Raw genomic sequence first — 23,531 nt, forward strand, 5'->3', positions numbered from 1 at the left:
TTCAGATATGCTAAGGTATAAATCTAAGCCTGTTTGAAATGGGGAGAAATCACTACATCCCTCCTGCTAAAAATCCAGGTTTCTCATGAAAATGCCAGTACGCTCTTTAATTGTAGTGGTATTACTGGCCTGGTCCACAAAATAACTGGCAAACAATAAGAGTCATCAGAAGAGACAGCAGGTTGGCAGACATACAATGTGAATTAAAGCACAGAAAGAGCTCCCTGGATAAATGTTGATCTGCATTATTAAATGAAACAGTGGTAAAATATAGACTACCAAAAATGTTTTCCTTCCAGAAACATGGGGGGAATTGAAATATATTTTCAAAGGATAAGCCTTTCTATGTTCCTACAAGCTCTTTGTTTTTTGTTTGTTTGAAGCAAAATTACATTGTTACCCTTTTCCTAGCCTAAAGCTTTCAGCATGAAACCAGGTCACTGGAAAAGAGAATGGCCAGAGATAATTTCCCAAATGAATATTGAAGTATTCCTCTGAGGGCTTTTGCCAGCTGATGCACCTCAAACCCAATGCACTGGTGCCTCCTGTTGAGTAGTTATATCAGTGCTGGATAGTCTATCTCTAAAAGTAATACCTGGGAGATTGCACTGCAGTATCTGCCATTGCCTTACTGAGACAGTAATTTCATGAGTGGCATAAAAATAGAGCAGCCAGTTACTGATTTATCTCTTGGTAAATCAAATAATTAGAGTATATCTGAGTACACTCAGGAGAAGTGGATGTTCCAATACCCATTTCCAACTAATCTGATATTAGCATATGCACTGTGTAATTTACACACGTTAAGTCAGATCCTTAGCTTGTGTATATTGGCATACTTCTGTTGGCTTTCTGGAGCCACACCAGTGTTGATTCACACCTGTGCAGAATCTGGCACTCTGAATGTATGACTAGTCAGCTGCAAAATCCTCCTAGATTATTAGGGGTAGAAGAGAAAAGCATATAACACTAGCTAGGTAATTTCTTTTAGGCCTGGTCTACATTGCTGCCTAAGGAACTACTCTTCTGCTGACTTAGCTTCCGCCTCTTGGAGAGGTAGAGTATTGAAGTCGATGGGAGAGTGCTCTGCCATCGACTTATTGCGTCTTCTCCACACCCACTAAATCAACACTGCTGCAATCGATTGCAGCAGCACTGATTTAGCATGCCAATGTATACAAGCCTTTAGCTTTACCATAAGGTCATCAATTTGACCTATGGCTTTAGCATCCTGAATACAGCTGGCTGAAATTTTTGTGCAAGAACATTTTTCTGTTGGAAAACGTCATTTTGTCAAAACCAAAACTTCCAATAGGAATGTATCACTTTTGATGAAATTTTATTTTGAAACAAAATTTGAAAAAAGTGCTTCGATAAGGACAATTTCAGAATGGAACATTTTGATTTTTCATTTTGAAATTACTTTTCATTTAATATTTCTTTTTCTTTTTAAGTAAAAAGACAATTGAAATATTTTGATTTCATGCAAAATTTCAAAATTATTTATTTTTGTTCTGATTTGGAATGAAAACAAAATTTGAAATTGTGGAATTTCCTGTGAAATGGAATTTCCAGTTCCTACACAGCACTAATTATGCATTATAATCATGTATGACATTCAATCATTTTCAATAATTAGTGTCCGTCTGTCTGGGCACATATCTGACTACCAGAACTATAATATTTAAGTGCGAACTTTAAATTCATTCTTTAACAAAAGTGACAATAATCTGTGTTTCTGGAGTCAAAGGCCCTGGGTGAAATAATGGTCCCAATGGGTACGTCTACACAGCCCACAAAAGTAAGCCTTCCAGCCTGTGTCAACAGACTTGAGCTAGTGGGGCTCATGCTAACACTCTAAAAATAGCAGTGTAGACAGTGCTTTAAGTTGCAGCTCAGGCTCTGAAACCAATTCCCCTTCCTAGGTTTCAGAGCCCAAGATCTAGCCTAAGCTGCTACTTCAAAGCACTATCTACACAACTATTTTTAGTGCGCTAGAGTGAGCCCTTCAAGCCCGAATTTATCAACTCTGACTGGGAGGCTCACTGCTGTGGGCTGTGTAAACATATCCAATAAGGTCAATGGGGCAATGGGGCCAGGATTTCATACCCTGAGTTCTTATCCTGTGTGTGGGATGGCTGACTATGACTTCTATAGGGAATTATAAAATGAGAGGCACTTTTACTTTGTCTTCTCAGCTGTGAAAATTGTAAAACCCCTATTACTATATTATTCTCCCAGTTTTAACTGTAACCTTGTCACCTTCCACATAATTCATGAAATGCACTAAAAGTCTAAAATCCAAGCGGCAGTAATGTTTGAATACTTTCTTTTATTAGCAATTTATTATAAAGGCTAAGACATTGATTTCTTTACGTTTTTTCTCCTATGCAAAAGAGAATTCATCTGAATAAAATCTGGCTGCTTTGTAACTGTAAGATTGTAAGTCCACGGCAAAGTTCTACCACCATCTAACAAGGTGCACGTTATTCACTTCTTGATACCCGTTACATTAATGGCACATGTATAAATACTGAGATGAGCAGATACCCCAAAGTCAGAATGAAAAGACGTATAAAAGGTACATGTAACCTTGATTGGTGTCCAACATGATTGTACCAATGCCGGATTTTTCTCTGCAACTGTCAACATACCATAAGTAACAATAATTTGGAATTTAACGAATGTTGGCCAAGAGTTTCACAAATGGGTTCCTAAAAGTAGGCTCCTAAGCACATATTTCACCATAGATAAGCCCTGATTAAGCATGTAAGTCACCCCCTTGAAATCATTGGGACCCTATATTAACCAGATTTTCAAAAGTATTAGGTCTCCAGAAGATCCCATTGAAATGAAAGGCAGTTGCTGAGTATTCAGAAGCTTTGAAAATCAAGACTTTTTTCACTACAATATCTCTAACTTCCATTTAAACTAAGCTGAATATCAGGATAATTTTCCTAATGATGAGATCTGTGGAACAGTCTCCAAAGGGAACTTGTGGAAGCCCCATTGCTGGACACAATTAGATTTAGACCTGGCAAAGCACTGGCAAACAATGTTGGAAACAAACCTGGAATGCAGAGGTTGGAGTAGTTGGCATACCAAGTCTAATTTCTATGATTTTATGATAAAAATGATTAAATCTATGTTGGTCATTTGGTGTAGCAGTAATGAAGTCTGCAGGGTAGAACATTTTCACAGGATTCAGTTCTCCTGCTTCAAAAAGCCATGCCCAAACTTCAATATCTTTTTCTTCAAGGAGAGCTATGTATGAGTAATTGAGAGAATAATGGAGCCGAGGAGATCATTGTCCTTTGACAGAGTTCTTCTCCAAACTCCAGTTGATATGATCTGTTATGTATATATTCCAGATCCAATATTCATGGGTCCAAATAACCCACCATTTATGAGCACCCAAGCTCCCATTCACTTTATTGAGGCCAGGTATATGTAAGTGATGGGATGATTATGCTCCTGTTGTAGATATGCCAAATCCAACATTATTAGATTGCTATGCAGAATAGTGTAGCAATAAACTTAAGGGGAAATGTGGTGGTCTTTTTTGTTATCAAGTTCTGCACACATACCCCCATATTCACCTCTCTCCCTCTCTTTTTCTCTCATAGAGCTTAAATGCAATAAATCATTTTAAAACAGATCTTATTGCAACAGAAGTAATGCCTCACTGACATAAACTGCTACACTACATACAATATGTGGTGGTATATTTTGTACTTGCATACTCTAGGTGGCATTAATAACATCAATATTTATATAGTCATAAACTTAGCTTGCACCGTAGTGTCATTTATATAGTATTATATTTCTCACAAGTACTCTTCCTGTCAAATTCATTTCTGGCCCTTTGAAGGTAAATGTACAGTAGTACAAAGTCATATGTGTGGAGTTTCCTGTTCTTTTTAATGTTCTACCTATAAAAGTAATGGTCTTTATACAGCCATCTATGACTTTATGCAGTGGCTCCAAACCTAGTAGTTCTTCAAGACTATTAATAGCAATAACATTATCTTAGTAAAGTAAGCACCTTAGTTGTCCAGATTTAATGTCAGTGGCGGCATCAAAAATGTACGGGGAAAATATACCTTTCAGTATTACCAACTCTTGCATTATCGGTTTAAAAATATATGTATTAAATAAAAAAAAATCACTATTGTTGTTTGAAATACTTGTAGGGTATTTGGAGGAAAGAAAAGCAAGTAAATGGAAATGCTATAAAAGCAAAGGCATATAATTAGAAGAATATCATTAGTACTATCATAAAAGTATTAAGGGATCAAGGGACCAGCATCCAGGTGGAGCAGTCAGTGATTTATATATGTTCTAAAACAGGGGTCAGCAACGTTCGGCATGCGGGGCTCGCCAGGGTAAGCACCCTGGCAGGCCAGGCCAGTTTTATTTACCTGCTGACGTGGCAGGTTCGGCCGATCGCGGCCCCCACTGGCCACGGTTCGCCGTCCCGGGCCAATGGGGGCGGCGAGAAGCCGCGGCCAGCACATAATGGATTATAGCTACTAGCCTAAAGTTCATATAGTTGTAATAGTGTGTGATGAGCACTTTTGTGAAATCATATTGAAAATACAAAGGGGGAGGGTGGAAGGAACAGACATTTAAACTTAAATTCACTTAAACAGATTGTGTTCTCATGGTTACAGCAGGGGACGGGACTGGGACTAATCAGGTGAAATCCTGGCTCCATTGAAGTCAATAGGAATTTTGCCATTTACTTTAAGTGGCCAGGATTTCACCCTTGGTTTTTATTCCTGTCTGTGCCACTGACTCATTGAGTTTACTTGGACAAGTTGTTTAACCTTTTGATATCTCTCTTTACCTTTCTGTGAACTAGGGTTAATAACACCAGCCTACAACAGAGTGGCATTGTGGGGCCTAATTGATTCATGTTTGTAAAATGCTTTGAGATCTTTGTATTAAAGATGCTGTAAGTGTATCATCAATTGTCATTTATAGAAATATATTTCTACAAGTTCACACAAAATGTAACTCAGTAGCAGAAAGATAAAGTTTCTATTCATCTTACTTTTTATAAAGAAACCTATGGATCAAATAAGGCTTGGTTTGCACTTCGAGCATCCACAGTGACTTTAGATATGAGGAGAAATTTAAAAGATTAGGTCTATTTAGTTTTAGAAAGGAGTTTAAAGAGAGGAGATATAACAGAAATATATAATATAATGAATGGTCTATAGAGCATAAACTGGATATTTCAATTTACCTTTTTCATTATACAAGAACAAAGAACAATCAAACGAAACCAAAAGGCAACATATTTCGAAAATACCCAAAATACCTTTTACACAATGGAGAATTAAACTGTGGAGCTCACTGGCACAAGATAGTATTGAAGCCAAGAGCTTATGATTCAAAAAAAGGGTCAGGCATTTATATGGATAATGAGATTTTCCACAGTTACGTAGGTAAGATAAAAATTGCAAAGGTATCTCTCTCTATTTCTCCCAAACTCATTAAGGTAAATATACAGTACTACAAAGACATTGTATGTGTATATATAGCCTCATGAATAACTAACTGCTCAGGAATTAAGATGAAATTTCCCCTATGGATAGCGTATATACATGATATTCCATTAGAGGTTTCTTGCACCTTCAACAAAGCAGTGACAGGATACTGGACTCGATAGACCTCTTTTCTGAACCAGCATGCTATAATTTTTGTTCTTATACCCCAGCATTACTTCATATATCTCTGATATTAAACAATAGATTTTTGTACCCAGGTGCTGAAACTTGGCAACTGCATTATTTAAAACTTTATATTAGCTTCTTTTTCATATATTTTTAGCACTAATCCTCTCATTCAGTCTAATACCATGTAGCCTTTTCCAGTGTCTACTTATCAGGTTTAGCATTGATTAAAGCTCCTTTATTTGAGCTGCTGCTTTGTATTACATGCAGTTATCTTTTCCAGAGATGTTTTTATATATATAATGCTATACAAACTAGTTCCTTCATGTTTGAATTTTGACCAGAGTTGTGCCAATATAAGAATGGTCCTTCCTTTTCACCTGTTTTCAACAATTATGAAGCAATGGTGGCAAAATGATAGTCATTTTTAACACTATGGCATTAGTCACTGGTTCACAGATAACATCAGGATATTTTAGAGTGGTGTGCAGTAGCAAAAAGGTACTGTAGTGTTACCAGCTATTCTTATACCTAGTAAATATCTAAATAAGTGACCGGCATTACATCCTACCGAGTGTCTGACAGACACACAGTCTCAGAGTGGGAATTATGTTAGGATTATGATGCTGTTACATCACTTATAAGGTGATGCTGTTCTTAATGTTTTTTCATGCTCAAAGCAGGACAAACATGAAAAATTGAAACTCACAATTGAAACTCACTATTGTGAGTGGGTAATTACTACCATTCCAGTTTTACCTATGGGGAAACTGAAGAACAGAAAGGTTTGTGTGACCTTCAGCCAAGTCACTTCATAGACGCATAGATTCATAGATTAAAAGGCCAGAAGGAACCATTGTTATAATCTAGTCTGGCCTTCTGTATAACACAGGCCAGAGGACTTCTCTGGATTAATTCCTGTTTGAACTAGAAAAAAACCTTTTTAGACAAACTTTCAATCTTGATTTTAAAATCGCCAGTGAGGGAGAATCCACCACAATCCTTGATAAATTGTTCCAATGGTTAATTATGCTCACTGTTAGAAATTGCACTTTATTTCCAGGCTGAATAAGTCAGTGTCAGAACCAGGATTAAAATTCTGGCACTGATGACTCTCAGGTCTGTGCTGTGAGCAATAGACTACACAACAAGACATGTCTCTATGATTAGTTGGTTATTTTCTGCCAAGAATCCATTCAACTCTATCTACTCTCTCCTCAGTTTTTGGTTCCAGCTCTAACACAGTCAGGGAGGCAATGTTAGCTTTTCCTTTCTTCCTCTCATGGCCCTTCCTTTTTGGTTTTAAGGTATGGAATAAAGAGGATAATGAGCACATATACCTAGAGCTGGCTCACATGTTTTAGGCAAAACAAAGGGAGCCCTAATGAAAGCACTGGGCTTCATGAGACCTAGATTGTAAACTCTTATGATGGAAACTGTCTCTCCCTAAAGGTATAGAGAGCCTCCAGCACATTGTACATGCTATTGTACCCCTACTTCAACTACTTCAAATAATAATAAAGCTATCCACAGGGCCCTAAAGAGTTTCTTTTAATAGAGCAACACGCTCAGTATCACTGACTTATGCACAAGGGTAATCTGGAGATTCCTTTGGTAAAGACTATGTCAGAGGTCACCAACCATAATAGCACTATGTGAAGAAGGGCATACACCTAGTAAAAGCCAGTCCCAAATCCCTCTTCACCACTTGAAAGCTTCTTTTCACCTGATTCTTTCTCATATTTGCAAGCAACTGGGCAGAAATAGAGAGAACTTTTGGGGAGAAGAATTGACACAGATGGGTGGATTGCGGAACTAGGTGGGAGGAAGAGAAAGAAAAGAGTGCTGGTGGTGGTGGTCTAGAGAAATTCCAAATCCCATACCCACCCACTCTGTGTTGTCAGTGGTTATGATAAACCCACTACTAAAAGTGCTCATCTCCATCTTTCCACTACTGAACATGTGTGTTGGACTCTGCTCTCCCTTACAGTGATGTAAATCAAGAGTAACTCCAGTGATGTGACAGGAATTACAAGAACATAAAACTAGTGTGAGAGCACAGACAAAAGGGAGCAATGTTCTGTGTTGAATCACACTCCATGCTACCTCCCTGAGCCCAATGGCATTGAGTGAGGTGTGATGCTACATAGTTTTTGCCCAGGGTATTCACAAGGCTTACCATTCTTTTTCTCAGGGAAACTCCTATTGAATTAGTTCAGGGAGGGTTTTGCCTGAGCAAGGATTGCAGGATTTAGCCTCAAAGAAACAAACCCACTACTAAAAGTGCTCATCTCCATCTTTCCACTACTGAACATGTGTGTTGGACTCTGCTCTCCCTTACAGTGATGTAAATCAAGAGTAACTCCAGTGATGTGACAGGAGTTACAAGAACATAAAACTAGTGTGAGAGCACAGACAAAAGGGAGCAATGTTCTGTGTTGAATCACACTCCATGCTACCTCCCTGAGCCCAATGGCATTGAGTGAGGTGTGATGCTACATAGTTTTTGCCCCAGGGTATTCACAAGGGCTTACCATTCTTTTTCTCAGGGAAACTCCTATTGAATTAGTTCAGGGAGGGTTTTGCCTGAGCAAGGATTGCAGGATTTAGCCTCAAAGAAACAATAGTATCACAAAATATTCTTATTTCCATTGCAATTAAGAGTTATGGTAAGCAGTAGCAGCGTATTTATTGTATTATAGTACATAAGAACATAAGAACGGCCAGACCAAAGGTCCATCTAGCCCAGTATCCTGTCTACCAACAGTATCTACATTAATAGCCACCACATAACAGTTGAAAAGCACTACTTTTCCGTTTGGGCACATTGTGTTTGTGCATTAGCAAAGGTTCAAGAACAGAAGGTGACAGGCTTTACTACAGAATCATGCTCTTATAACAATAGTCTCTCTTGTTCCATAGCTTCTGGCGCTAAAACCCACCATACCTTCATAAATTGCTGACGGATGTACTGTAGTATAAACATTATGTCCTTAACCCCTTTTGTGTTGGAGCCCTGGCTAAGTGTGTGTCTATGTTCAAGGTGAGTGCAAAAGGCTTTAAGAGGGGAGAAGGGGACCAGTCCAAATCAATAATAAAATAAATGCATAGATTTCAATACTACAACGAAATGCCAGCGAATGCCTGATTGTCCGCTCACACTGAGCATATTAATGTAATTACACTTTATCTACACTGAGGTAAGTGAAAAGAGAATCAGATACCTCGTATTTAAAAATCAGTTCCTTCTTCACTACCTGACAGTTACGCAGCTCAAGGTCAGTGTTTCCTTCAACAACAGCTGAACTTACAAGTACCACCTAATACAGAGCAGGGAGTACCAGTTAATGTACTGTTCAACTGTTCCAGGGCAAACCTCTCCCACCTTGACTACTGCAATGCCCTTTTCAATGGTGTCCTCAGACCCCAGTTTTTTCTACCTATCTAATGTTCTTAGATGTCATCCACTACTATGGTATACAAGGAAACTTTTCTTCATAGCCCCCAGGCTCAAACAACTCAACTCTACTGACTCTTGAGTCATAAAATAAAATATCTACCTGTACATATGATTAACTGCAAAGTGTGAAGAGGGTTAGAATGGAGCCAGAATGATGGTTTATGAGAAGAGCAAGCTGAAGGTAACTGAGTCTCATTACAGAAATTTGGGGCAAACTTATGGCTCATTGATGAGTGGAAAACAAGGTATGAGTAATGGCTTGAATAAATAATAGAATGGTGCTATCAGCTAGTGAAGTAAGAAAAAAAGAAGAAAAAGAAATCAAAACAGGATAAGCAACTCAGGGCCTCTGTTTTCCAGTGATAACTCATGTATTGGTCACAGAAAATCAGATAACAAATCTCAAAATGCAGCACAAAAGTATTCCCCCTCTCTGGATTTCTCAGTATAGGCTCACAGCTCTGGGCTCAGAGAATAACATTCTCCCAAACAGGATCTCCCTTCCTTCTCCTGTCAAGCTGCTTTTATGCCCCTTCCTTGGAGCACCTGTTTGAACCTGAGTTCTACTCAAGCCTCATTTGTCAGGGACATGGCAGGACGCTCACATTCTGTCACAGCTATATAAAAGGTTGGGAATACTGCATCACAAAGTGTGTAGTCAGACTGAGAAACTCACCCCCATATTAGGGATTGCCTGCTTTAACCTACACTTACCTACACCCTCCAAATAGTTGCTTTTCCTGTTATACCTCCTGTGTTCCTGTAAATTATGTCATTTTAGAATCCTTTAGATTTAGTTTGGCTTTAGCTAAATTCAAAGGTGATTATGTGTAAACTGATATAAATTAGATTATCTGCCCCTCCTTTCCCATATAGGTTTCCATTATTCTCAATTTGGGTCAAATTGATCCAGTGATGCAAGTATAATTCATTTCTTACCGGCACGCTGCACCGGCTAACGGGGGGGTGGGGAGAGAGGGAATGTGACCTCCCCAAGTGACTCGTCGCATGACCCCGCTCCACCCCCAGCCCGGGCCCTGCGCTCTCCCCCTCCCGTCCCCATTATACATCCCATGTTACCTGGCAGGAGGCCCCCTGTGCCCAAGACTTCTCAACTGCAGGGCGCTCTGGAATTTCAGCGGTGAAAGGAGCAGAACATAGGGCCACTGGGCAGCCCCACGCCAGCAACTCCTCCGGCGTGGCTGTACTGCCCACAGACCCACCCCCAGCCTTATTCTCCAGTGGAGCTGCTCTACAGACCCCGGATGGGAGATGCAGGCACGCAGCTGCGTGGAAGGGCTGGGGTACAGTACAGCCACACTGGAGCTGCTGCCAGTGTGGGGCCACCCAGCAGCCCCACGTTCTGCTCCTTCTGTGTCTCTCCGGTTCACCGTACCAGCTATAAATAGCTTACTGGTATGGAGTACCAAACCGGACCGCCCTACTTCCACCACTGAATTGATCCCTGGTTTAATCTCCCTAAAACTCTTCTGGTACGTAGGGAGTCTGAGGGCTTGTCTATATTACCCGCTGGATCGACGGGCAGCGATCAATCCAGTGGGGGTCGATTTATCGCATCTAATTGACCGCCAAAGACTGTCCTGTCGACTCCAGTACTCCACCTGTGCCGGAGGCACAGGCGGAGTCAACGGGAGAGCATCAACCGTTGTCTTACCGCAGTGAAAACACCATGATCTAAGTACGTTGACTTCAGCTACATTATTCAAGTAAATGATCACTTAAATCAGGGGTTGGCAACGTTCGGCACGCGGCTCGCTAGGGTAAGCACCCTGGCGGGCCGGGCCAGTTTTATTTACCTGCTGACGTGGCAGGTTCGGCAGATCGTGGCCCCCACTGGCCGCAGTTTGCCATCCCGGGCCAATGGGGGCGGTGAGAAGCCGCAGCCAGCACATCGCTCACCCGTGCAGCTTATCGCCACCCCCATTGGCCCAGGACGGCGAACCGCGGCCAGTGGGGGGTGCGATCGGCCGAACCTGCCGCGTCAGCAGGTAAATAAAACTGGCCCGGCCTGCCAGGATGCTTACCCTGGTGAACTGCATGCCGAACGTTGCTGACCCCGACTTAAATGATCCCCTGAATTTATCTCATTTTCTTTCAAAGCCCCTTTACTGTGGAGAAAGGAATTCAGCTGGTGATCATAGGAATAAAGGAAATGTAAAAATATTGAATGACTATTGTAGAGTAGAACTGTAATGGTCAACTGTAATTAGATCTTGTCTGTTTCACCATATTTTTTCATGTTGTTTGCCAGAAAAAAAACTGATTCCTGATACAAGAGTAATTGTGTGTGTGTGTGTGTGTGTATTTCATATTTTCTTTGCTCAAACAGGGACAGATAAATTGCATTCCAATTAGGCAATTATGCATTGGTGTAACACAGGGTGCAGATGTTAGGTCATCACCTCAGTTCAGCCCAGGAAAATACTACCAGGTCTTCCATTCAGGACCATCACAGAAGGGCCCTTCAACTACTTTGGGGGTGGGGGCAGGGGGCTTGCCAGGCTGCCAGCCTTGTTCAGCTGCTAAGGTCCCAGTATGTGTCACTACTAGAATCCCTCTTTTACACAAGCTTTGCTTTTTAAATATTGGGGGTGGGGGGAGTCATGTGCTTTTGGAGTCTCAGAAGAATGTTCTTTCTTTGCAAACAGCAAACTGCTCCAGTGGATTTTCATTGGCACTCTGTCTCTTGATCACAGTTCTGGCAACTATATTGCTTCTGATGTGTTGTTACTGGTTGGCACCATCTTCACAGTTCTTACCTAAATTACATGGGGAATAAGGTTTTAGCCACATGGCTTCCGTTATTGCTAATAGAAGCTAAATCCCTGTGCAACGTGAAGAAATCTTACCCCATGATTTTATGGTTTTCTCAGGAAGAATCATGATATAGATTTTTTTTTAAATCTTATTAAGAAAAAAAAAATAAAGGACAGTAAATAGATTAACATTTTAGTACATAAGAAGAAAGTTTATTGAGGTGCTTGCACTGTAGTGACCCTTGTCACCTTCCTGAATAAGAAAGATTTATTTTATTTACTCCTTTACAATGTTTAGTGATTACAGTGCTGCTAAAAGGAGCCAGAATGACTGCCCTGAAAAATTGAAAGCCTCTATTTAGCCATAGAAGAGATGTAAACCCATCACATCCACATCCACCATGTGCCTCAATCTTGACCCAGAGCAACCATTTTTAGGAATGAGTGGGTAATTTAGTCTTCATGCCTATTAAATTTTTGGCCTCACAAGGAACCAGTTACTGCAAATGTGGACTGTGATTTTGTGCTGTGTGCACCTATCCAAAAAGAACTGTCCTGAGATTCACCTACTCATTTCATACAGAGCAGTGAATTGCCATCAGATTGTAATGACATTAGGATGGTTAGCATTAATCTGAACTGGATTGGAACCAATAAACCAAATGTTAAAGGAACCATAATCCTATTTTCAAGCCCTTTAGTCAGCTAATCCCTCACAATTGTATTATTTTAATATCACAGCTGCATCCTATGTTCTTATCAGATCAAAAGCTCCGTTCTAGACATTTATAAAAGGAAATTAAGAATGAATCAAGAGACAAACAATTATTCCTATTCCTACATTATGATAATTTCCTATATTTTTTGACAAAATCAATACATTCCCCCAAATCATTTCATTTTTGTCAAACCAGCATTTCCCAATCGGCAAATTTCTGACCAGCTGTAGTACTGAGCACCCAGAATTCCAGCAGAAGTTGCTGGAATCTATGAGTGCTCAGCACCTCTGAAAATTCCTGTCTCAATTTGCCTATCTCCAAAAGTCAATGATAACACCTACCCATCTTACAGAAGCTGTGATGATTAGTTAACAATAACATACTTTGTGATATAAAATGCTACATAAATCAAAGTATTGTTACAGTATATATTTTGTTGAACAGCTCAGAGCCTGAAAAACCTTCTGACTTCACTCAAGGTCTGATTCCTGTAGCTCTAACTTTCATTAATTTTGGCATTCATTCTGGAGATCAGAAACATCTTATTTTCCTAACACAGCCACAATTTCTAAATGGCAGAAATAATGATTTGGCATTTAGAAAGTGCTAAAGCATTAGCATTGTTATAATTATGTGACTGAAAACTAGGAACTTTATTAAAATCTTCAGACACTTTCCTCTGGGACACATGCACAATATTACTTGCCTCTATTGTTAAGTAGAACTAAGGATTTGCTTTTCCAGCTCCAGAATTCTACTCTTGGTAACAATACAGTGATTACATGGGGACCTGGTTGTCCTATGCCCTATATTTAAGTTCCCTAACAATTTCCATTATAAAAAAATCTTGTGACCTTTTCTTTCGGAAGCTCTCTCACCTCCATTTTTTTCAGAAGGCCTTGATATTTGGCAGGGGATAGTCAAGTGCCTTTTCTGTGTCCCATGAAATTCCTTTCAGATTTAGTTGAGTTATAAAGTGTTCAAAAATATCATTTCTCTTCTCTCACTTGTGTTCCCCAGGAAAAAAGTGTCAGAATACCAAAATCAGTGAACATTCAAGGGCCACAGCCAGGCTAATGGTGCCACCAAAACAAAGGCAGCAGCAGCAGCAGATACTGCACTGAGAACATGTGTGAGCTTCCAGAGCAGCAGTTTTAGAAGGAGTTGGGAGAGCCAGGCTTCTTGCACCCACAATCTCGCCTCCTCCTTCCTCCAGATGTGGCGTATGCCCCCAGTGTCCCGTCCCACCCAGCGGGTACCAAATGGAGCAGGAACTCTGATTTTGAGAGAAGGGGAAGAGAAAGAAACAAGTTGGGCTTCCTTGATCATAACTTCCCTGCCACAGACCTGGCATATGGCCCCAACTTCCCATCCTTCCCTTCCTTTGCCTTGAGACACCAAACGGGGCAAGAGCTCTCCCAACTCTAAAGTTGGGGACAGAGAGCTGAGCCAGGTTCCTGCCATAAAGTCCATGCCCCAGCAGCCCATCCTCCCATCTGGGAGCTCCACATGGGGCATAGGCTCCCCACCATCTGGGGTGAGGAAGAGAGAAAGCCAGGTAAGGGATCCTGACCACCCTCACTCAGTGCACAGGTTGGACACACAAGATTGCATGGGCAACCAACCATAAATTGTTCATTTCCCAACTTTTGAGTGCTTGACTTTACAACCTAAATAATGTTCTTTTAACATAGCTTTTTGTATGTAATATAGTAGGTATAATAGAGGTATAAGGTCAGGTCCTCTTTTACAATCTAGCCTTACTCTGGTGACACAAATGGAGTAAAAATGGGTTGGGTCTTCCCAACTGTTAATTTCTCCACCACCACTGAATAGTGGGGCATGCTGAGGATCACTGAGGGCAGCTGGGCCAGAGTGCTTCAACTAGTCTCAGATGGTAGATGGCCACTTGAAGGCTGTTACCAGCTGGCTGAGGTTCCTCTAAACTATGCTTGACCTATTGCTGCCTTAAAGAAATGGTGTTGGGGGTGTCATGGTGTCAGCCTGAGAATCAGGAGGCTGCAACCAACTCCTTTGTACACTCCTTAGTCTCCCAGTGGAGACTAAGCACTGAATCTGATCCATCATCCTTGAAACTCATGTCTTCCATGAAGCCTTCCTACACTGGTCTTCTCTCTTCCTTTCTATGATACATTTCTTTTTTCTAGGTACATTTCCTTTTCTCTAGTTTTTATATTTCTGTGGTGGTCTATTCATCTTTGTCATGCAGGGAAATCTATTTGAATGCATTTATTTTTTTACCATATGGGCTGTATTAATAGTATATTTTTTCCTTTCGTTTTGAGTCTTGTGAGGATCTTTCATTCCTTAGCTCCATGACTCTCCTCTCATACCCTTTTACCAACAATGACTGATGTTGCCTAAATCTCAACATCACTATCTTCTGCTTATTTTACTCTGCTGCCTGGGATGCTGAGAAACAGACGTTAGAACATTTAAAAAGTAACATTTTAAACAAGCATTTGATTAAAATCAGTAGAAGGTCAAGAGATTCTGTGCACATTCAGCTCCCAGCAGGTGGGTATCTGTTGGATAGTATAGTTCAGGGTAGTTTGAAGTTAGTCTGAATTTAATGAACTGGCTTACCCACACATCTGGGTTTGGATAGGTTTCCTAATTTTTATTGTTGTCTTAATTCTCTCTTTCTTGTTTTCCTATTGGACTATAGCTTCATTAGTTATAAAGTGCTTGAAAGATGCAAAGCCCTGTACAATTACTGTAAGTGCTAAGTATTGTTATTATCTGAGAGGGGGAGAGTCAAGTTGTCCTTACAGCCATTTATTTAGTACAGAGGATCTGTTTTAAGGAGATGGGGGTATTTGCTACGCCTTTATCCTGCCATCTTGGAGAAATATCTAGATGCTAAAGAAAACAGTTCACAAGCCTAAGGGGAGCTTAGTTAAAGCTAATAGAATCTCTCCGTCTCTTTAATGTTCAAAAGAAGGAAAAGACTTACAAGTGCTGGTTTGAAACATTGTGAATCAAAGAAGTATCCCATTGCCAGCCACATAGGGTGATTATTTCTGTCTGAGAAACAGGGTACCACTTTGATTTGTACCAGTCACAGGGAAGGAGAGAGCAATGACCAGCTCCCACTGAAATAAGTGAGAGTATTTATATGGACTGTATTTGAATTTTTGTTGAGGGATGGGGAGAGAAGAGGGAAAAGGGGATGAGAACAGCGAGGGAAGGAACAGATGGGAACGAGGAAAAAAACTGCTGGCCTTCATTTAGGGGACACAGGATCATGAATTGCTTACAAGGGATCATTCAGATAATCATTTATTTCTGTGATTATTGGGGTCTTCCTGACTGCTTTGCTATTAACAATGATTTATTCTTTCGGCAAAGAAAAGAACATTCAAGTTCTTTGTTTAGAAAATGGAACTGACTGCATATTAAAAAAAAATGACATTGACTTTGAAAAAGGATTCAAGGACAAAAAAGAAAAGAAAAAAACACCATCAGGTTAAAATTTGGGCTGACGAACACTGAGAAAGTCACTTTAACATGCAGGCCTGTTTTAGCCTCACTTCAAACTAAATCAAACCGTGGCTGTTAGATTTTATACAGTGTGTGATGGTGTACTGCATCACTCGCTGAAACTTCAGGCTAAATTTTCATTTTGAACAGTGAATTAAACACTTAAGTATCCTGAGTAACTGACGGAGTCCATTATCTTGTTTTATTATTCAAGTCTTTAAAGAATCCCTTGATGCAGCAGTAATTGCCTGCCAGAATCAACTGACTTTATGGAACCAAAATTTTAGATGTTTTCTTCAAAATATTGTCCTTAAACCTATTATGCCTAACATAATTCAGATAAGTCCGAGAAAGTTGGAGAAAATTGCCTTTTTGTTTGCTTTCTAATGTATCAAAAGTACTCTGTTATAGTTGTATCTCTTTGCCATTTTATGGTGGTGACACAACTTGTTAACTGTGTTTTCAAGAACTGCCACTGTTCACAATATATTTATTGCATAGACTGCTGGGTTATATACTTTGAATTATAAAATGGGCTGGGGAAATCATTTTTCCCCATTGATTCAGTGGTAGCAGCATAGGACCCAAAGCTATGGGAGCTTCAAACCTGGCTTCAGGGGAAGGAATCCATGACTGCTGACTTATATCGGCACACAATAATAATTTTATTTGAAAAGCTCGTCCCTCTACCCATCTTCTGAGGCACTTGGGATGCAGAAGAAATTCTTCAAAGGCCAGTAAAAGTAAAAACACCATGAAATAAATAATATAAGAAAACCTAACATCTTTTAAAAGCTAAACAATTAAATACCTATAATGAACAACAAATCAATAGGCATTTGCTTTATGCTCTAATAACAACACGTAGGTTCTGGAAGGATTTAGGACTAGATTCTAATCTAAATTATTCAAAAGTTACCATATACCACTGTAACTGAGATCAGAATTTGTTACTTAGTTTTCAGCCTCATACCTCACAACCAGAATTGTGCCAACAGCTTCAGAAAGAATAACAAATCCTTCATCATGCATGTTAGATGGTTTTAGAATTGAGCCTGAAATGAACTTTTTGGAAGGTTCTAAAAAGTATAGGGATGCCTTTTCTCCATTATTTTTTTTCCCTTTTTGATCTACCTCTTTACTTCCTGAGTCTGGACACAATTATAAATGAAAATCCCAAAACATTGTGGGTCAAGTTCTAGGCTGGTGTTAATCAATGTACAATGAATTGTACCACCTACGCCAACTGGGTATTTGGCCCTGTGGGCATAGGTGTATGAAAACTGCGAAGACATTGCTATGAATTTTCATTTGAATTTTTTCACCAAGTCACTTTGGATGTATTCACACCTCTTTACTTCTTGATCTCTACGTATATTTGTGTGACTGAGTTTTGCAAAACCTTTTGGAAGTGAATTTCAAACTCTAATGTAAAGCTAATTTTAAATTTTCTTTCCATGAACATTTGCACCAGAAATCTGATTATAGGAGTTATACCGACTGAATTAGGGAACAGAACTCTTCCACATGACTACTATGACCAATCACAACTAAGCAACATAGTTTAGCACAATCAGATGTTTCATAATAAGTAATTCACAGAAGATGTAATGGAATAACTTTGAATTATGAATACTTTTCAGAAAATCATGTGTTAAACCATGAGCATTCCATGAACAGAAAATGAAGGGCAATTTGTCAGTAAGCTATTACAGTTTATTTGTTCACTTCTGCTGGTAAGGAAGACTGTTGTTTTGATATTTCTGGCCATACTAGTATCGGGAATTCCTAGAGATCTTAAAACAAAATTTGTTCTTGACACAAGATGTCCAGCCTTTTTTTTTTTTTTTAGTTTCAAGAGATTGGAGCAAGATTTGGAAAGTTACCTGAACATCTGAACTAAACTCATGTTCTGACATCCTGGCATTACTTACTGTGCGCACAAGGCATGTTGTTATTATAGTAGAATGCTAAATGTTATAATATCTCCAGTTTCTGGCTGCACTGAAGTCTGACTGCAGTAAAGATTAGGAACTTTTTCTCAGATCCTCAAACATTTAGGCCCCTAACTCCCATTGGTTTCAATGGGCATGAGGTGCCTAAATATCTTTGAGAATCTAGACCTCTGATATAATCCATGTGAGCTCAACATCCAAGAACTAGCTTTCCAACCACTGCCCATTTTGCCACAGTAGGAGGAAGTTCTCTCTTTGCCTTTGGTTTCACAATTCCACTCAAAATACAGATTCTCCCTATATGTCAGAGAAGTGACAGGTGCAAAATTTCAATGTTTCAATGTGTTTTTGTCTCACACTGTCAGAGAGAACAAGGTGAAAACAGTGTGATAACTCCAATAACAGGTACTTACAATAAAGATGTAGTTAGACACTGACTCTTGGAGGTGCGTGAGCATGCACTGTTCCATCACACAATACAATAATTTCCAGGCTATCTTAACCACAGCTCAGAGGAAGTTGTGAACTCGTTTCACTCTAACCTTGTAAATCATACAGTCCATTTTCACGCTTTCTATAAACAGGAGAGTTTCTGCAAACGCTTTCATTAAGTTAAATTCCCCACTGCGACTCCAAGCCTCTGCCCTACACTTGCATTGAATGACTCTGGCTGAGGTTGGTACTAGAGACTGAAGGAAGAAAAGCAACAAAGCTGGAGCACTCACAGCTCAGGCCATTAAAAAACGAGTTTTCAAAGGGGGATGACTCAGTAGAGAGGAAATGTGGTTTAGGGCTAGAAGATGGGAACTTGTGACTTTTAATCCTAGTTCTGCTAGTGACTCATTTTGTGACCTTGAGCAAGTCCCTTTAATGATCTGGGGCAAATTTTGAGCTGTGCCTCTGAGAAGCACAGCACAAACCTTATGGGGGAAAAGGTGGCTTTAAGCCACTTTTTGAGCCCTCCTGATTATGGGCTGCTCCAGGGGATGAAAATGCCTCCAGTCTGGAGACAGCCCAACATAAGCAGCCTATGGGTAGCCCTACTCAGAACAGCTGTAGAATGTGTCACTACCGCCTCATCCCCTACAACCTGTGGCCCCACAAGCAGTACAACCTATATCCCGGGGTTTACACAAGAAGGGTTTGTAGAATAGCCAAGACTGTCTTACATTTCTCCCTGGGTAGGCTCTGGGGGTTTTACAGCCCCTGTATGCTGCCACAACATTCTGTGTGGTGGTTGTAGTGGGACCCACAATCACATTCCCTGTCCACAACCATGCAATCAGCTTCTCTGTCTCAAAATGAAGTTAATAACATCACACCATGGTTTTGTGAGGAACAGTTAGTTAAGTCTTAGGACAAAAATCCCACTGAAGCACAGGGCTTTGTCCCCAGCAGGAGAATGGAAGGGCCAGTTGGCATTCACTACAGGACAGATTTATCACCCATCATCTATGCACTAATATAGCACCCCTTAATGGCTCCCAACCACTAAGGGAATTAGTCAGTCCTCCGGTGACAGCCATCTACTTATAAACACTGTAGAGGTATCTTAGTGTTGCAACTCCAAATACTGACCCCATGAATCCTGAATTTGTACATACAGACGGGCATTTACTTAGGTAAATCTGACAACTTTATGTTCAATCTCAAACCATTTCCTGTGAATGCCTATGCAGTGGGGTGCACATGCAGATTTTAGGGGGGTGCAACTTAGACTTCCTGTTTTGATAATTCAACCCCAAGAAGAGAGAGAAACTTGAAGAAATTCACCCGAAAACAAAAGAGCTCCGTTTGGATGGTGATACTGACATAAGCGTGGTCCTTTTCAATGTGGGCTTTGCCTTGTTGAACACTAGCCAGCAAAGGATACTTTATCTTGTTCGTTTTCGTCACGCTTGTAGTGAAATATCTGGGACAGGCTGCCCATGTAGCTTAATAGGGGATGTTTTTAGGTGCTTGGCTTCATTTTACCTTCTATTATGCTCGTGGGGATAGAGTTTTCATAAATATTCCAGTGAGGAGCCAAGTGGGATAATTGGATTGATCAGTCACATTTACTTAATGTTCACATTGAGCTTAAGAAACGTCACTGGTTTTATGGCCGATTACAATTTCTTCCTTGCAGTGTTGCCAATCCCCATGATTTTATTGTGAATTTTGTAATATTTGGCACTTTTATTAAAGCTCCAGTTCCCCGAATCATGTGATTAAGGGAGAATTTCAGCTTTCTATGTTTTTAATTAAAATATAACTTTCTAGCCCTCATGGTTGCAGAGAAAAGCTTTAAAATGTGAACCCCATTATTTACTATTTGTATTACAATAGCTAGATGCTTCAGCTAAGACTGGACCACACTGTGCATAACACAGTAAGAGATTGTCTTACTGCCCTGCCTGAAGAGCCAGTTACAATATAAATAGAACTCAGGTCTCTATCCACTTAATTGTCCCTCAGAAAGTGAAATGAATACTTAATATAATGCCACTTGCAGCTCCCTGGTGTTCAGGGGGAATGTGCTCCTTGCACTGCCTCTTAGCAGGATGCAGGATGTGCTTTTCTTTGAGTCCAGTCATCTCCTTTCACTGCTTAAGCCCACTAGATGGTGGCTTCCACCCCAGGCGCTGTAAGAGGAAAGCCATCATTGCAATCAGTAGAATGTGGAGGCTGAAATTGTGTCTTCTTTCTGAGGAGGAGTGTTAAAGGGAAGAGCTCCTCCTGCCTACCCCACCCCCTTTGTGTATCTGCACAGAGGCACAACCACAATCTGCCCCAAAGTTACTTGCTCATTATCACACAGTCAGTGGAAGGGTCAGCAAGAGAACTCTGATCTTCTGACTCTCAGTCTCCTCGTTAGTAACAACACTACCCCTTATATAGTGCTTCTCATCAATAGAGCTAAGCGGTCTTTAGAAAGATTAATATTATTATCCCCATTTTGCAAGTGGGGAAACTGAGGCACAGAGACTCATTCATGGTTACCCAACAAGGCAATAGCAAAAATGGAACCCATATTTTCTGAGCCCTACCCACTAGACCACCCTGCCTTCAAGCTGTAGTGCTACTAAAAATGCACTGAAACCACTAGCTCGTTTTACACAGGCCTCAAATCACCATTTCTAATGACTTCTGGTTGGACACTACTGACCCAAACTAGATTTTAAAAGGAGATCTACAGGTGAAAGACAATGACCTATTACCAATTCCCCTTGGCTATCATGTCCCCAAAGGCACCTATACTTTAGTGATAAGGCAGTTTATAAGACATTGTGGTGTGGTTACCATTATCAATGAGATCATCTTTGAAGTGTGTTGCAGTCACTGAAGCAAAGGCTGGGTTTGTTCTTACTGAAAGGAATTTGAAGTAGAAGCGAGGGAAATCCACATTTCTGAGCCCAGACTCTTTTTTTTTTTTTTTTGCATGGAGGGAGGTCGCTAACAAGCCTTTTTGCTCTCTATTTATTGAGTGGCAGAGCCAGACGTGTCAAGAGACCATGTCTAGAATACTATATTCATTCTGGAGACTTGAATAGCAAAAAGATAGTTATTAATTGGAAGTAATTCAGGGAAAAGCAACAAAAATGATTTAAGGGGTTGGTGCGATTGATCTGGGAGGAGAGATTTAAAAGAATGAAGTAGGTATAGCTCGGGTAAAAAATGACAAAGAGGTGTATTCATATTTGAAGGGTTTAGTTACCCAGGAAGTAGAAGAATTATTAGAGTGATCCACAGGGTATGACCAGAAGTAATGACATGAAATTGAATATTGGATCAGTGGGAGCAGGACAGTGCCTCATCTGTTTTGGGTTGTTGTTTTTTTCCTAATCATTCCAATTCCTCTGAATGATTTGGAGAGAATTAACCTTTTTCTCTAGCCTTCTCTGTGCCAGAGAAACAGTTGCAGACTCCACACTTTAGTCAAAAATGAGACTCCTTTTAGAAATCTAAGCTCAGGGGTAATGAGGAAGTAGTTGTTCTTACAAAAGGTTCTATCCTTTAAGAATCTTCCCCATAATTGAAAAGTGAAACACATAAGTTAACCCATTCATAGGCAGAAACTGTATTTGATGACAGAGCCAGTGATACCTCTCTCCAAAGATGGGAATGAAACTGAAGGAAAAGGGCATCCTTCCATGTCAGAAACTGAATTGGGGGGTGGAGGAAGAGTTTAATGCTGCTTTAGCAAGATTTGAGAGACTGAAAATTATAGATGTGTTCAAACCCAAACCCCTAATTCAAAGCCTTCTTAACTTCAAGAGAGTTCAGATCCGTACTAAAAGGGTCATTGAAGACATGACTCCAGACCATGATGATAAGTTTCAGTTCCTCCTGTGGTCAATGCTTCATTCTACAAGGCTTCTAATCCACCAGAGCTAAACTGAGAAGTGGCTATTTATGGACTCAGAACTCAAAGTAGCACTAGTAAGCATCTGTAACATCTTTGCTTCACCATTTTATTTTTATTTTTTTTCTTCAGAAACACATGGACTCAGAAGCAGTAAACTCTCCCTTAAAGGTAACCTATCCCTCACCACCACTCAAATATTATCTTCATTTGAACAATTTTGGGTTTAATTAGGGTTACCATATTTTGGGCCTCCAAATGGAGGACACTCCGGGGCCCCGCCCCTGCCCCCGCCCCAACTCCGCCCCCTCCCCAAAGTCTCCGCCCCCCTCCCCTGCTTCCCGCGAACATTTAATTCGCGGGAAGCCTGAAGCAGGTAAAGGGGGAGGTGCGGCCCAGGCTGGCCCCCCCGGCAGCTCCAGCCTGGGTCGGCTCGGGCCCTGGGGTGCCAGCCCCAGCCGACCGCCCCCGGCGGCCCGGCGCACCCCCCGGCCCCGCGACCCCGGCCCGGCTCCCGGACCAGCCCACCCCCCCGGCCCCGCGGCCCGGCGCACCCCGCGGCCCCGGACCGGCTCCCGGACGGGCCCCCCGGCTCAGCGCACCCCGCGGCTCCCGGCCCGGCGCACCTCCGCGGGCCGGCGCACCCCCCGGCCCCGCGACCCCGGCCCCGCTCGCGGCCCGGCGCACCCCCACGGCTCCGCGGCCCGGCGCACCCCCGCGACTCCGCGGCCCCGGACCGGCTCCGCGGCCCGGCGCACCCCCACGGCCCCGCGGTCCCGGACCGGCCCCCCGGCCCGGCGCACCCCCGCGGCCCCGCGCACATCCGCGGCCCCGTGGCCCGGCGCACCCCACGGCCCCAGACCGGCTCCCGGACCGGCCCCCCGGCTCAGCGCACCCCGCGGCTCCCGGCCCGGCGCACCCCCGCGGCTCCGCGGCCCGGCGCACCCCAGCGGACCCCCCAGCGGCCCGGCCCCGCGGGCCCGGACCGGCTCCCGGCCCCGCGCCCAGCCCCGCACCGCCCCGGCCAAGCCCTCCCTCCCGATTTTCCCGGACATGCCCGGCTTTTGGGGATTTCCCCCCGGACGGGGAT

General features: G+C 41.7%; 1 protein-coding gene across 5 annotated transcripts in view; it reads left to right on the top strand.

Annotated features, from left to right (window-relative positions):
• The window catches only part of FLRT2 (fibronectin leucine rich transmembrane protein 2), a 68,404-nt gene that overhangs the window by 18,830 nt on the left and 26,043 nt on the right, over positions 1-23,531 (top strand). For 2 of the 5 annotated variants that reach the window (XM_054026205.1, XM_054026203.1), the window contains exon 2: positions 22,574-22,612. The exons of the other annotated variants lie outside the window; for them this stretch is intronic. The gene's annotated coding sequence lies outside the window, so the exon portion shown is untranslated. The remainder of the gene's footprint in view (positions 1-22,573; positions 22,613-23,531) is intronic. 5 annotated transcript variants of the gene reach the window in all.

This window comes from Malaclemys terrapin, chromosome 4 (assembly GCF_027887155.1).
Source record: "Malaclemys terrapin pileata isolate rMalTer1 chromosome 4, rMalTer1.hap1, whole genome shotgun sequence".
In the NCBI taxonomy this organism is placed as follows: Eukaryota; Metazoa; Chordata; order Testudines; family Emydidae; genus Malaclemys; species Malaclemys terrapin.